This window comes from Crotalus tigris, unplaced genomic scaffold (genome assembly GCF_016545835.1).
Source record: "Crotalus tigris isolate CLP2741 ecotype Arizona unplaced genomic scaffold, ASM1654583v1 scf7180000017658.5313226, whole genome shotgun sequence".
NCBI classification, from domain to species: Eukaryota; Metazoa; Chordata; class Lepidosauria; order Squamata; family Viperidae; genus Crotalus; species Crotalus tigris.
This window is the reverse complement of record NW_024096545.1, coordinates 237,393-254,253: the sequence shown is the minus strand read 5'-3', so window position 1 is coordinate 254,253 and position 16,861 is coordinate 237,393.

The window sequence follows — 16,861 nt, the reverse complement described above, 5'->3', positions numbered from 1 at the left end:
TTAATAAGGATTTATGGCTGCTGGGTGAGACTAGGAAAAGACTTACAAAAGCATTTGAGGGCAAAATCTTGGAAAGAATATAAATCTTTATTGTAAAAAAATGGCTTTTAAACATATAACTAAATAAATCCGAAGAGTACTGAAGACGATATGCACCATAGAGCATTTTTCTAAAAGGCCATGCACAGATGATAGATAGAAGAAAAGAAGATAAATGGTTTGCCTGTCAAACAATCAGCAGTGGATCCAGGGACAACTGTCAGATCTATGTATTGTGAGGGATGATAAATTGTCAGTTGATTTGAGAAGCCCCTATCTTAAACCTAGATGGATAAATACGAACTGTTCTAGTAACTAGTAACATAGAAGGGTTCTTATATGCTAGGAATTGTATCTATTAGGCTTTTATTATGAAGAGTAAGTTCTGACATGTCAGCAGAAAATAGAATGCCTCCTTCCCTCTACATTCACAATAGTGTGAAGAAATAACAGAAAAGAATATAAAAATATACCTTTTTTCATTAACACTACAGCAGAGAACTTATATTACTTTAATGTAATCTATCATTCATATTATAGAAAGAACACATTCAGTGAAAAATAAGGAGGAACAATTGCTTATAATATTTATGGACTTTCTTGTCTAGGCTGAAACTAAATATTATTATAGATCATAGAACCACAAAGCACATCAAAATAAAAACAATCAAGTAAAATACATTAAAAAGGAATTTTAAAATGAGTAGGAAGACCAAAATAAGATACAATTGAATTAGCTAGGGATGATACAACTCTCTAAATTTCTACACCAATGTTTCTCAATCTTGGCAGCTTTAAGACATGTGGACTTCAACTCCCAGAATTCCATAGCCAACCTTACTGACTGGGGAATTCTGGGAGTTGAAGTCCACACATCTTAAAGTTGCCTAGGTTGGGAAACCCTGCTCTACACAATACTCAGCACACTGAAACCCAAGTCAGATTGCCATTAGTGAAGCCTGAGTTATACAAGGTACAAATTCAATTTTCAAACAAATGTGATTTTAGAATCTTTATCTGACAGGAGGAGATTTACATTGAAATCATTTGGCCACTGATTCAATGTTCTCAAATTGAAAGGAACATGCCTAGGTTTTTACCTGAAACTTGCCCTCCAGTTCAGCCAATGGCAAGCTGTCAAAATAAAAGAAAGACCATTTGGAACTTATTAAGATACCAAACCAATTTGAATTGGAATGTACTATATCCCCGTTGTATTCCAGCTGGAATTTTGTTGCATTTAGTTTGCAGTTTTGAATTCACACTCCTCTGTCTGGGAACTGCCATACCCTGCTCTTATTCCAGTGTCAGCAGCACTTCAGGGACAAAATCAAATTTCTGAACAACGTCTTCAATTTGCTGTTCCCAAGCAGTTTGCCATTTGTTTGCCAAAATAAGAAAGCACAAAATATTCAACTCTGGGGTTGAAATTTATCATTAACTAATACTTGAAAATACCTGAAAATACATAACCATGACTGTTGAGTCCTTGGCGAAAAGCAGACGCGAGAAGCAGTTGTAGTTCTCAGGTTTCCTTTTATTTTGTGTTCAGCTTACAAGTGAAGGCTTCAGCAACGCCCAAAAGCTCCTAGCCTCTTATATAGGCAGTTCCTGGGCAATTGTGTTACTTTTCCCGCGCCAGCACCCGCGCATGCGCACAGGCGCTGGCGACAGCCTGTCTGGTCCCGGGCAGCTTGCACCTGCCCGGGACTGCCTGCAAACGCCCCGAGCCCATTTGCAAGGCTCGGGACATAACACCCCTTTCCCCCGGGCTAAGACTACTACCAACATACAATTATTTCTTGATGCAGTGTTCTACTCCCCAGTGCTCCTACTGTTTACTGGCTTTTGTTTGGCCAGCAATGTTATGTAATCCTCTGAGTATTTAGAAGATTTCCTTGCTCTCTGTGACCTTCTCAGCTCTGGGTTTCTGACAGGTGTTTCCTGACTGAGGGGAGACGTGAGCCTGTTCTCCTTATCATGCCTTGGTGCCTTCCAAGGACTGTGCCCCGATGCCTGGCCTGCTTGCTCGCCCACCGGGCTCGTCAGGCCAGGGCTTCTGTCACTTTGTGACCTGGTTGACCTGCCTAACTGTAGGCCCTCGGGCCCCTTGAAGTGATAGCCACTGCTGGGCGTCTCTATAGAACCTCCTAGGTCCGTCCAAGACCTGTCAGGAGGCTGTCCAATCCCTAAGCCCCGTTCTGTGTCCGGGCTCGTGTGGGTCTCTGTACCTTCCCAAAACTCAGTTACTCCCTGATTTGGGCTAGAGGTGTTGCGGTCGGGACTTGGTTCCTCGACCACTTCCCTGTAAGTTTGACCCCCTGTAGGACTTGGGGTAAGGTCAGGCCAACTCTGGGGATTATGTGCCAGCTCTCTTGCGGGGTATGATTCATTGGGATGCTCCCGGGTATCCTCCCTGACTGGAGTACTGTGCTGTGCAGGTGAATAGTGCTTGTACCCCCGGGGTGACTCCCTGGCTGGAGTAGGCGTGAATGCCTGGTAGTTGGATAGGCTCTTAGAATTCCTGTTTGGGGCACTCGCGGAATCTTGGAATGGGCCGTTTGTGGCTCCATGATTGGAGGTGGGCAGCAGCTCGTGCCCCTCCCTTTGCTCTAAAGGGTCCCCCTCCCCCCTGGAAAAGACCCAGGAGTCTCATCTGAAAGGTCCCGCCTAGGGCGGAGTTGGTCGATGTGCCGACGCAGGACACGACCGTTGTCCAGGGCTACCTCATAGGAGAGAGGACCTGTGACCCTGGAAATAGAAGCGGGGACCCATGTATGACCAGGCCCGTAATTGCGAGTCCAAACCGGGGCACCCACAAGTAGTTGTCTAGGTGCCCTAGGATGTGAGGTAGATGAAGGCAGTCTGTCCGGATGCAACTGGTCAAGCTTCGTAGTAAGTTTGCGCCCCCAGCGAAGTTCAGCTGGGCTTCTCCCTGTAGAAGTGGACGGTGTGGTGCAGTAAGAAAGGAGAAAGTCAGCCAACCTGTGATGCCAGTCCCCATAGGTGAATCTTTTCGAGGTATCCTTTGTGATGCGGACCATGCGTTCAGCCATACCGTTGGTGGACGGGTGGAAGGGTGCAGATGTGGCATGACGAATCATGTTAGCCTGTAAGAAAGCTTGGAATTCGGAGGAAGTAAATTGAGGGCCGTTGTCAGAGACGATGACATCTGGGAGCCCGTGTGCAGCAAAAATCCCCCTCAGTACCTGAATAGTCTTTGCAGTGGTGGTGGATGAGACAGGTACAACCTCAAGCCATTTTGAATGACTGTCAATGAGGACCAAGAAGAACTGGCCCTGAAAGGGCCCAGCGTAGTCAATGTGCACCCTAGACCATGGGGACTGTGTATCCTCCCATCTATGCACAGGAGCTTGGGGCATCTCTGGGCGAGAGCGCTGGCACAGGTGGCATGCATGCACCTTAGCCTCAATGTCCTTATCTAAACCAGGCCACCACAAGTGGCTGCGCGCAAGGGCCTTCATGCGAACAATGCCAGGATGACCCTCGTGGAGGGACTCTAAGATCCTAGTCCTCATTGAGGTGGGAATGACAACTCTGTTTCCCCAAAGCAGACAACCCTGAGAAGTGGACAACTCGTTCCTTTTGGACCAGAAACTCTGAAACTCAGGACTAAGGCAGTGCTCAGGCCATCCAGACAAAACCCAAGAAAGGACACGTGAAAGTGTGTGATCTGTGCCTGAAGATGCTTCTTCGCGAAGCGCAAAAACCTACCCTATTCTGGCTGGGGACCCTGGTACCTTTCAGGCGCAGTTCTTCCTGAGGTTGTACCTTTCGTCGGCCCAGACACACAGCTGCAATATGTCCTTGTTTCCCGCACGCCCGGCAGATAGCGGAGCGGAACTTGCAGTCGGTTCTCCTGTGGTGACCTCCACAGCCGATGCACTTGAGGGGAACTGCAGAGCTTCTTTTCTGATTCCCTTCCTTCGTGGGGTGGAGACGGTCGACTTCCTCGTCCGGATCCTCCTCGGAGTTCCCTTGGACGTCCTCTTGGTGCACGGATGCAACATCTGGACTGTTCCTGATCGGCCGCATGTTTTTGACAGCGCCGCCTGCTGCTTCTTCTGCGGTGACCTCTCTTAAGGCATCTTGGAAGGACAATTCTTCTTTGGCGAAAAGCCTCTGTTGTAGATCTCGATGCCTTAAGCCGCACACGAATCGGTCCCTCAGTCGTTCTTCGAGGTCCTTGAACTCGCAGTGCTTGGCGGCCTTCCTCAATGCGGCGATGTATTCTTTGGCCGACTCTCCGGATCGTTGATCCCTCTGCTCGAAGGTGTGGCGCCATGCAATGACGGACATCTTGGGCTGGAAGTGCTCCTTCAATAGCTTCTTTAGATCTGCGTAGCTGACAGACTCTAATGGGACAGGTGCTGCAAGGTTCTCTGCGATTTCGAAGGCGTCTTGACCGCAGACACAAAGCAGGGTGGCAGCCTTCAAGCTATCTTCCCTCAGTTGGTTCACCTTGAGGTAATTTTCCACCCTGGCTACATAGGACTCCCACCACTCTGGATGTGAGACGTCGAACTCCGAAAGCCTTCCAACCTTTGCCATTTCAGGAGACGGGTCTATCAGCCAGCCTACCCCCGAATGCGCACTGGATTGGCGGGTAGCTGCCGAGTCAATGCCGTTCCGTCGTTCCGCCACTCAGGACTCACTTGGGTAAGCTTACATCTCTTCCTTTCCAGGTCATGTAAGGCATCCCACCTTCATCGCCAGTGTTGAGTCCTTGGCGAAAAGCAGACGCGAGAAGCAGTTGTAGTTCTCAGGTTTCCTTTTATTCTGTGTTCAGCTTACAAGTGAAGGCTCAGCAACGCCCAAAAGCTCCTAGCCTCTTATATAGGCAGTTCCCGGGTAATTGTGTTACTTTTCCCGCGCCAGCACCCGTGCATGCGCACAGGCGCTGGCGACAGCCTGTCTGGTCCCGGGCAGCTTGCACCTGCCCGGGACTGCCTGCAAACGCCCCGAGCCCGTTTGCAAGGCTCGGGACATAACAATGACCTTGATTCAGCCCTCAACTGTCATGTCTCCAGCCATAGGGCTGTCTTAAGAAGCTATCTTGTTATCTGAAGCAGCTTTCAAAAGAAATTACCTTCTTACAAGTTTAATGTAACTGATACCTAGGTTTAGCTTAGCGTCATGGAGTTGTTGGTCCAATAATTTGACCACAAATAGAAATATCCACAGTTCAGCTGTAATTCTCTGAATCACTAGAGGGAAAAAATGGTAAGAATTATTGTTGGGCTTCTTTGGGCATAAAGGAACATCTGGGCAGTATGTGTATTTTACCCTCTCCTGTATTGCACTACAAATCCTAAACACAGAAAACAAAATGCTTGTTTGTCAGACTTCCCATATCCTGGGCCTTTTTTAACCCTTATAAAGTACATGATCTTGTTTTGCTTTATTTCCTGTCATCCCCATCAGCCATTCCTACAAAACACAAACTGCTGTTAGGCATACCATAGATTATATAGTAGATATACTACAGGTTACATCTATCAGTTGTATAGAATTTAGGTCTGTGGCAAAAATTTCCCTGGATACTAAATCAAAACCTGTTTAAAATGTACAGTATGAGCAGGGCTGACTAAGAACCCTAAGTTTATTTTTCAATTAGGTGGGATACTATCAAACAATGATCTAGCACAGAGCAACTCACTCTAAATTTTGCCAGTTCTTTATTTTTCAGAATCTCATCTTCCATTCAGTCCAGAAGTTTCAGTAATTATGTCTGGCATAGATCTTATTAATTAAACTAAAGAGGCTCACTTGGCAGTAATTGACTGGGTCATCTTTCTTCTCTTTCTTAAATAAAGGAATAATTATAGCCAAGTCCCAGTCACTACGGATATAAGCAGATTTAGCCAATATAAGTAAAAAGAGATGCTAGAATGGGAATCCACCATTCATTCTTGCATAACAGCTCAGCAGAGATCAAATCCACCCCAGGAGTTTCCCTGTTTTTAATTGTCTAATTAGTTTGTGGACCTCAAAGGCAATAACTGGCAAACCTCTCAGGCAAAGGTTTATCTCATAGTTCCAGCTAGGGGGGTTTCAACTTCACATCTTCGTTTAGATTTTGAAAGCAGGATTCCCATGTGATTGCTTCAGTATGACTCATTATTGAGGCATCAACAATTTGCCTCCAGAATTTGGTAGGGTCTTGCCCATGTGCTGCTCCTAACAGTTGGGTCTAAGATATATGAAAAGTTGCTCATTTTCTGGTGCTGCTAGGGATTTATAGTGTTTCTTCTGACGCAAAGCTTTTAAATATGGGATATGTAAATTATATTGTCTGTATAGTAAGCCCAAAATATAGCTCTTCTTTCTTTTCAAGTGGGTATTCCTTGTCCAATCAATGGTTTCATCTACACTGATTGCTTAGACTATTGTTATAACTGTAAGATAATATTATCTGTTTACAAGTTTGGATGATTTAACCATAAAACCTGAATATTATTTCCTCAATGGGTTTGGGAAAATATTGATATAGATTATATGTTAAGAACTTGATGTTGGTTTTGGAAGGTCCTTTAAAGGGATTTGAAATATTAATGGACAAAATAAAATTTTAGTGCATTATCAGGTTTCAAGATTAATAAACAGAAGATGTAAGTCTTAAGAAAAATATGAAAATAGAAAATCAATCATAATCAATGAATTAAACAAGTTTTAAAATTGATAAAAAAAATTAGAATGTCTAGGTATCACTATGATAAACATAGTATATGTTATTTCAAAATATTTATGTTAAAAGATAGAATTAAGTTTAAAAAGATGTTAAAAGGGAAGAAACTAAAACAATCATCAATGGGATAAATTTCTGTGATGAAAAGGAATACCTTGCTTAGAACGATGTTCTTGTTTAATACAATACCTTTTTAACAACTGATGTACCTTTTAAATAATGAACGGATAAATCTATATTTGTGAGGCAACAGAAAAAAGCCATATTAAATATTAGATGTTATAAGATGCAAGCGAAGGATTGGGTTTCTCTGATTTTGAATTCTATTTTTCAGCTTACTGTTTTGTTTGAACAAAAGGGTGGACCTTGCTGAAAAGTAGAAGACTTTTGGAGTTAGTACACAAACTGAAATTTGGATAGATATTTGTGGTATGATAAAGGAAAGGTTAATGTGGATTTTAAAAACATTGTCTATGCATGAGAATATGGAATAAATGCAAACCTCTGTTGTTCCTGAAAACACTTTTGTGGTTCACAGCACAAGAAGCATTTTATAAATGAGAAATAATAGTCAAACATAAATGGCTAACTTATCATGAGATACTAGAACTATGTCAAGGGAAATGTAAAATAAAATCAAGATAAGAACTGATGGCAGAGGATATAGTTGTCAATCATTTTCTTATTTACACTTGTTGCAATTTTAAAATAGATAAAAGAATATATGTTTTGAACATTGTAAGAGTGAGTTTAAAATAGAATTATATACAAATGATAAATAGTGAAATTTGAAACAAGAAGTGAAAGAATATATGATCAAGTGGACTAAAATTATGGTTATAAAATACAGAGGGAAAATAGAAAAAAATATTAGTTCAGAAGCATCACTATAATTTTAAAGATATTTTTTACAAAATGATTTTTCATTGGTACATATCACTAGAGAAACAGTCTGGAATATATGAAAACATTTCCAATTTATGTTGGAAATGTAAACAACATGAAGGGACATTTTTATCATGCTAGGTACACATATAAAATTCTGTATAAAATTGAAACCAGAGATTTTCTTTTGAAATTGATGGACAAAGAGATGGAGAAAAGTCGTGGAACTCAATTTTTGTACAAGATAACTGTAGTAAAATTATTGTGTGCAAAAAGACAGAAAGATTTGATGCCACCCACAGTGGAAGAATGATTGATGATGAACTTGCCAAGATGGCTAATTTGTCTTTGATCAGAAATAACACATTGTTTATTGCTGATGGAAACTCTTATGGACTTTTTGCATAAAACAGCAAAAAACAGAAAAATGAGTTATGGTTTTGATTATTAGGCAGGATAGATTATAGAAAAAAGAAAGTTAAGTTATAAACATTGAGGAATGGGTAAATTTATAATTATACTCACAATTGCTGTAATGAAGATAGGAAGTTATTTCTTTGTATATCTTTTTTCTTTCTTTTCTATTTTTCCTGTAGTTTTTCCCCCTTTGTTGCATGTGTAACTTTATTTTTTATTTATTTCTTTTCCTTTCATTTGTTTTACTTAACCTTTGTTTTCATTATTTTTTAAGTTCCCTTTAAAAACATTTTAATAAAAATATTTTTAAAAAGATAAGGAAGAACTCTATACAACTGTTTAATCAAGATTTTTATCTCTAAATACATACTTACGCAGTGTTCAAAATGGGATTTCAAGAAATGTGTTTATTTGGTTTTAAAAGCACTGCCATGACTGATTTAATCTCCAGGGCAAATATTATGTTCTATCATTTTAATTAAAATGGAAGTAGATAGACGTTATTTAAAACAATTGACTAGTTTAATTCTTTACATTTTAAAACTATTCCTGTAGCAAAAATGGGAGAAATAGCAATAAGAACTATTAGTGCAAAAGATACCTATGCAAACCTTTCATAGAAAAAAGATTGTCATCAATTTCTAAAAATTACAAATATGTATGAAAAACATACTAATATAGAAATAACCTTTCTATATATCTATATATGCATACCTTTCTATATATCTACCTATTCCTATCTCTCTTACTATTTCTATCTTTCTATTTTTTTTTCACTCAGAGTAAAATTGCAGTACCAATATGATAATTGTACTGACAAATACTGTTGGTTTGTATCATTAAGAGCAAAATATTGTATTTACCACATCAGTTTTAAGTCAAAGTAATGAGGAACCAAGGATAGCATCTTTGGATTGAGTAGATAAAATGTTGATACTGATCTTTTTTCTACACAACATTTTCAGTGTCTTGGTCAAGTCCTTCCACCCGCTGTTAGTGGCAGCAGTTTTTATTCAGAACCTGGTGCATAAGGAACGATCTTTGACTGGCAGGATGCTACTTCTTTGGTGGAAGTAGGAATAAATCAATTTTAAACTTTAAACTAGTTATTATGTATTAGTTTAAGATTAGAGATTAAGATTAGTTTAAGATTAGAAAGAGGCTGAAAAGATTATTATCATAATCACACAGGGTTTCCTGCCTGTATTAAATAAAATATTCTGGAAGCTGGGAAGGGACAGTGGAATAGTGGGAAATATCTATCAGCTTCCACTAAGCCTCCTTCTTATTTTAACCATCTCAATTGATATGAATACCAGGATTAACAACTGTGCTCTTTCTAGAAATAAACTAACACCATAACCATCTATTAGACGCTTAGATCCATGAAAAATAGAAAAGAAAAAAGTAATATATTATTATTGATTATTGTCTTTATTACAAGGCACCACAAAGCATCAAAATGATACAGTCTTCTTTGTTCCCTGATATTCTTCATCAATCAGCAAGTTATTGAAATAAGCAAATGATTGTAAAAGTACAAAAAAAGAAAAAGAAAATTAGGACAGACATTTCAACAATGAGTTTTGCAATTGACATCAGATTCAAAATGGACTCATGGGACCAAGTGCTGATCAATTCAGTAGTGAATGTTAGCAATCTCTTATATGCCTATCATTCCTGATCAAAGCAAATAGTTTATCATGAGTGCACCACAATTTGAAGGAAATATGTGTAGCTGAGGATTGAACTGAGCTGCTTGGTTGTTTTCCTGCAGATATTTCATTACCCAACTAGGTAATATCATCAGTGATAATGAGTGTGGAGTTTGCTCCCTATTTTTATTCAGTAGCTTGCCCTGTTTGGTGAGGCATGGTTCTCTCTTTGGCAGTTCCTCTTTCAGAAATGTCAAATATTGTAAAGTTGTTGCATGCTATTATTATTTTGATTTAATTAATGTTAATTTAATTTCAATCCAGAATTTTTATTTTAATATTCTCCTTAAGAGGAAAGCCTGAACACCTTTTACAATTACAGTTTATCCACAAGAATGCTAGGATACTATACATTTCTTTCTGACAATGTTTCTGGGCTCCAGATTGAGCCCACAGATTTATTTAAAATCTTATCTTTGTTTTGTAAGTCTGAAACAGGATGTGTATTTTTTTAAACTGCCTTCCACAAAATGTTTGTGAAAACTCCCTGGGAGATATAAGAAATATAATATAAAATGAAGAACCATATTTCAAAGAATGAATGCATTTTCTTTGTTTAATTATATAATCTCTAAAACAGTGGTTCTCAACCTTTTTAATGCTGCGACCCCCCAACCGGTCGTAAGTTGAGGACTACTCAACTGGTCGTAAGTCTAGGACTACTCAACTGGTGCAGCACCATTTGCAGAATGGGACTTTTGGCGGGCTCAGCAGGGCAGAGACAGCCTGGACAATTCCTATTGGCTTTTGAAAGCCAATAGAATTAGACTCTATTCAAGAGAGTCTATTCTATTGGCTTTCAAAAGCCAATAGAATAAAAGGGAGTAGCACAGCTAAGGAAAAGGGGAAAAAATGGTGGACTGCGTTGTTTGGCGACTCCCGTGAAATGGTCGTTCGACCCCAAATGGGGTCCCAACCCACAGGTTGAGAACCACTGTTCTAAAATATATTGATGGGGGAAAAGATGGCATGATGTCTGTCAGATGTAAAACATATAGAAAGTTCTACCATGTATATCAAACCCTAGTGAAATTACTTGATAATTTAAATGTTAAGGACTTCCAATAGGCAAATAAATATAGCAAGGGAGAGATATATGCATATACTTAAATGTTTTCACTTTTAAGTTTCAAAACCTCCATAACTTTGTTTTTTACAAATATTTGTATTTAACTTACTCTTAACTATTTATGTGATAATAAGGTTATCCCATGCTAGATTTTCCCTAATATAACCTATTTAAATGACAAATCTTCAAACAAGCTGAATAAAAACTCAGAAACTGATCCCATGGTAAATGCCTACTGCATTTCTATTAGTGCTGAATGACTCTGAAATGTAGTTGAAGCAGACAATTACCATGAAAATAGTACATTATAAATAATCTGTAAGCAATCATGTGAAATAAACAAGGCCTCAGGGAAACATTCTACTTATTTAAAGCTGGAATTAGGAACATTTGATAAACATGATAGTCTTGTTCATGTGTTATAGATTAAATATAGACAGCTATGCTATATATATTTTGTTCTCATTTGTCAAAAGTTAAAAAAAAATTTCTTTATTGCTTTGGGCTTTCACTCCTGTTAATTTTTTTCTATGTAAATGAATTCTGAAAAATAGCTCCTAACAATCTAGGAGGCATTTTCCCAAACCTCAGCTGCAAAACGAAAAGAATGTAGGAACTGAGAATTACAAAATAGTTAAAATCTGCTTCAAACTCATGTGAAGACAATAGTCAAAATGGCATTGAATAGATGCACCGAAAAATCAAAACTAAAGTTCAAAAAAAAAAATTGTGCAGCTATGGCCAGTTCCTGAGACATCTTACTACAGACTACCCCATACTTCAGTGGTTAACTGGAGAATGTAATCCCTTTCTTCAAAGAGGTAGATGCAATAGCTACAGTCATGCTGTTTATTTTCCTCAACTTAAAAGAGACTATAGTAATGCTTTGGCTAAGTCAGTAATATTAAAAAGTGTATTGTATGGATTATTGAGGAATTTGAGGGAAATAAGAAAGTCTTATGGACATAGCTAAAGTAATTTTCCTCCTGTAGCATCTAGCCTTCTTTCCCACTCTTAATGCCCCGCAAATCTAGCCCAAATTAGGCCCATTACACCTGGTGACATCACATCATTATCAGCTTTAGAAGGTGGAAAAGCCAAGTTGCAGTTTTGATCTGTTAATGTTAACTACCACTGAAATATGAAAGAAGAGCTACAAGAAAGCTTAAGGGACTGACAAAGCCAGAAAATACCAACAAGCTGTCAAAACATTTGGAATACATCCAAATAAATTCACTTAATCACTTCAATCATTTTATTCAATAAACTGCTTGATTTGAGTTAACCAAAAGCTGCTTAGAAACTTGGCCAAACTGTCCTAATCACAGAATTTCACAACCTTCTGAATACTACATTGGGATTCATAATGCTCAAACATTCATAATGCTCAAATAATGCTGAACATAAAAGCTTAATGAATATTCAATATAAGGATTTCAAATGTTATCTGTAAATATTAAAACATTTCAATACATTCTCCTGTTGATAAAAGAGATACTGAATGTAAAATATAGAAATATATTCCAAACTAGTTAATTCCTTATTATATTTTCAGAACACTCCAGAATGTGCACTAAGAATACAATTGTATTGAATGAGACTTAATATTAAGGTATTATGACTGATTGAGGAATGGATAAGAGATACAACTCTGTGGCAGAAGCCATCCTGATACATGCAAAAGATTGGCATTTCCAGTTGGCTGAAGAAATAAAAAGAAAATAATAGATGCTGTAAATGTTAGACCAATGATTAGACTCAGTTGGACACTGTACTACAATATAGGAAAGAATGAACAATTGGTCTTAGTCAAGAGGTTAAATTCTTACCACAGTCAAATTATTTAGGGCTAAATCACTGTATCTCTTGATGCATGAAATATGTGTTGTATTTACAAAAATGTAAAGGCCTTAAAAGCAACTCACTGAAAACTGATTGGAAAAACACTTTGTGTTCCTGCATCCATTCTTTTGATTTACATAACTAAATTCAACCCCGATATCATGTTAATTTCCCAGCTTGATTGGCTGTCTTCAACTATCAATCAAATAAAGCAAAGCAAAACAAAATAAAACATGCCATGTTTATTTGGAAATGGGTCTCATTGAATTTAGTAATGCTGATTTTTTTAGTAAATATTTTTTTTAAGAATCTCTAGCCAAATGATACTCTCCAGCTGTACTCAAATGTGAATCTATTGAATTCAAAGCCCCCCCCGGGGGGGGGATAGATGGAAGGCTGGCTGCGGAGATGGATGGATGGAAGGTGCTAGAGTGGAGAGAGAAGGAAATTATTAAAATGGACAAAGTCTTCAATGATTCTTATATCTGAACTTAATAGAAAAACAAGAAATTGAAAATCAAGGAATTCATACCCATGACAAAATGTTACCCCGCCTTCCTTATGCTGGTCTTCTACCATGATAAAAGATTATGATGGTGATGATGATGATTGGAAAAAAATATGCCATAGATGCTTGCACAGATATATAGAAGTTCAAGGGAAAGAACGCAGTTATTTTTATACATAAACTAGCAAACATAAGAAGAGAATGAGAAAAAAAGAATGAGTGAACTGGTGGTGGTCAGTTGGGAGAAGAGCTGGAAGATAAAATAATGAATCACTGAGTTTTATTAAAATATAATTGGGAAAGTAGATGTACAAATGCAGAAGAATTAAAAGAATAACAGAAAGGGAGGTACAAACTGCTAAACACCTAGAAATAATCATAATCAAAGAACGTTTAAAATGGGTAAAAGGGATGAATTGGAAGAATCACACTGCGGTCTTATGTATTTTTAAAAAATGAGGGAAACTGATGGACCTATTCTCAGGCATCTGGGAGAAGGCAGAAATTGCATCTAGTTTGGGCTCAGTGAAAGCCTCACAAGAAAATCTGTTAAAAACTGAAATTCATAGAAACACTTGTTATAAATAATATAAAACAGGGAATTTAAATACTTGCAAGAAAATAGTGCAATTCAAGAAGGGGGGAAATGAACATGAAGAGATATTAGAGATAATATTAAGTGAAGATATGTCCAGCTTTCAGATTTCTATATCTTTTAGTCCAGAAGCTGAAATTATAAGGAACGATTTTTTTTCACGCCCAAGGCAAGAAAACATTATTATTCAGAATAAAACTAGAACATTCTTTTAATTTGTTATCAGTCTTAATTGATCACTCTCTAAACTTTATAGAAAAGTAATTAACCCTAAAAATATCAAAGCTTCAGGAGACAAGAAATTGCAATGGAAAGTGCATCAAAATGGTGTCTTTTCTGCCATCTTCACTTACTCCTTAGTCACCTCCTGTTTGAATTACTGCAGTGTGCTGGAAATGCCCTTAAAGACCACTCAAAAACTGCAGCTGGCCCAGAAGGCAACAGCTTAAATATTTCTCAGTGTGCCTTAGTATGCCCATTTTACATACTTCTCCACATGCTGCGTTAGCTTCCAATAGTCTTTTAAGAGCAATTCAAAGTCCTGGTTGCCATCTTAAAAGTCATTCATGGTACAGAGTCAAGTTGTTTGCAGGACCACTTGTCTCCTATTTATTTTGTCTGTCCCACAAAATCCAACAGACCACAATGTCATCTGATGACAACATAATTCTTCTATCATGGTCCCTGTGTTGTGGAGCAGCTTATTTCCCCCTCCCCCAGCCTTATTGGCCTCTAGAAATGCCCTGAAGAATTAGCTGTTTCCATTGACATTGGACAAGGGCATTGAGCAAGTCCATCTATGAGAATTTTTTTTTAAAACAACAACCCTGCTTTATGGAGTTGACTGGTTGTCATTGTTTACTAGTTGTTTAGTTTATAAAGTTTGTAAAGGTTGATGATTTTATATGGTTTTAAACTTGCTGTAAGATACCTAGAGTCATTTTTTTATTAGACAGCCTTATAAATTGATGAAATTAATAAATAAAATAAATAAAGATACAGAAATACCTTCTGGATCCAGGCACCTTTTCTGAAAGGCACTTTACAAGTAATCCAAGACATTGGTTCCCTGCAAGTTAAATCTTCAGTTCATCGAAAATTTTTAACCTATTTGTGTGTGTGTATAAATAAAATGAAGGACATAGAGCAGAAGTGTCAAACTGCCGGCCCATGGGCTGGTTGTATCATACAGAGGCCATGCCCACCCAATGCAAAAACAGTCATGATACTTCACGACACATCACGTGACATAGCAAGTTTGACACTCGTGACATAGAAAAACTTCTATATCTTGAGAGTAAAGTTGCTAGCAATAGTTTCCATCAGATGACAGCTTAGATGCCAAAGCTCTTTTTCACCTTTTTTTTTATCTTCAGTGGCTTTTTGTAATGCTTCCTGATTGCTTAATTTCTATCCTGCTGCATGTAATTGGAAAATAGGTAAAATAAATATTAGTTTTTTGTTCTGCCTTTGCAACTACTGGTCCATGAAGGATCCATTAAATACATAAACAATTTCATGTGTTTAAATCTTCCCTTTCTAAGCTGGAAAGAAAATTGACAAAACTGAGAAGTACCAACCACAGAAATCCAACTGTCTGTCAGGTGTACAAAACAGCCTGTGCATCTCTCCATCTCTATATGAACTACGATGTAGAAAGCTGGCTTTATTTACCTATGAAGCCAATAGCTACTCCATTCTTTAGATCAGCTTTTAGAAAGGACAGATCTCTGTCTTCATGAAATGATATAGAATGTATTTTGTTACAAATATGCCTACTAGTATTAGAACTATATAAATGCAAATTCTGAGCATCTGTAAGAGCTTGGAGTCAACTTATTTGTTAGAACCCTGCCTCTCTGTTGCTGTGGTAAAAGTAATGGGCAAGATGCTCCATGCCATAATTTACTGATCTTATACTGTATGCTCTCAACTCCTGTAAAAATTAAGAATAAGATATAAATCCAAAATCAATACATGAAGAGATTATTATCATTCTAAGTTACTACAAATCGTATAGATAATTAATATTAATGCACAGAACAGGAATATTGTGGTGACTTTCAAAGTACTCTAATGCATCCAACTTGGAAAGATTTTGTGACTCCACAGGTTCCATCTTGTTCTTTCTTATTATTCAGGGCATTTATTTGAAAGAGAAGTGCTATAACTGTCCTAGAAATCTAGGCTCTAAGTCATTCAGAATTAAATTAAAGATTCCACACCAGAGTATTGAAACAACATGCCACTATTAATTAAAATCCATTTAATAATCACAAATATTTTTGTTGTTGTTTTTGACTATTAAAGAACAGAACCATTTTTTTTTTTCTATTTTGCTTCAGATAACAAGCAATGCTCCAACATACCTTTGGAGTGTTATTCTTCTGGAATTGTCAGATCAGCTGGTTTAATATACACAGTGTTCATACTATGTGCATTATGTTTTATGTACTAATGTCAATGATCCTGTCCAAGCATGTCTAATTAAGTAGTACTGGTTATTTTTTGCCTCTAGAGCTGCATAAAACTCTGGCACACATCTTTCCAGCATATAGGGCTTTCTGTGACACCTACTGTATTGCTGAACAGGCTCTCATCCTTTTGAGCAAACAAAAGAATTCATTATGGTACTGAAGAGGATCTTAAAAAGCTGCTACAAATCAAAATAACATCTAAAATGCCTAATGAATTAATGCTTTCTATGATCATCATAAAAACAGTCAATCAGAGGATATTAGTTTATACCATTTATAACATCTTTTTGTAATTAATGTTGTGTATTATATTACTGTTAAGTTCTTTTTTCATTTTTACAAATCATGCTATACAAGGAAACAATTTCAAACAATTATTTTATATATAATTTAACCATTGTATTTTAAAAGAATATAATGAAATTTAATTTATTTTAAAGCTCAGGCTAAACCCAATATCCAGTTATGAAATGCAGTTTCAAAATAAAATATTATTCATTTCACTCAAGTCAATAATTCTTCCAATTATAACAACATTTGCAACAATATCTCCATCAATTAAAAATCATATTATGAAGCCACTATTAATTAGAATGCATTTAAAT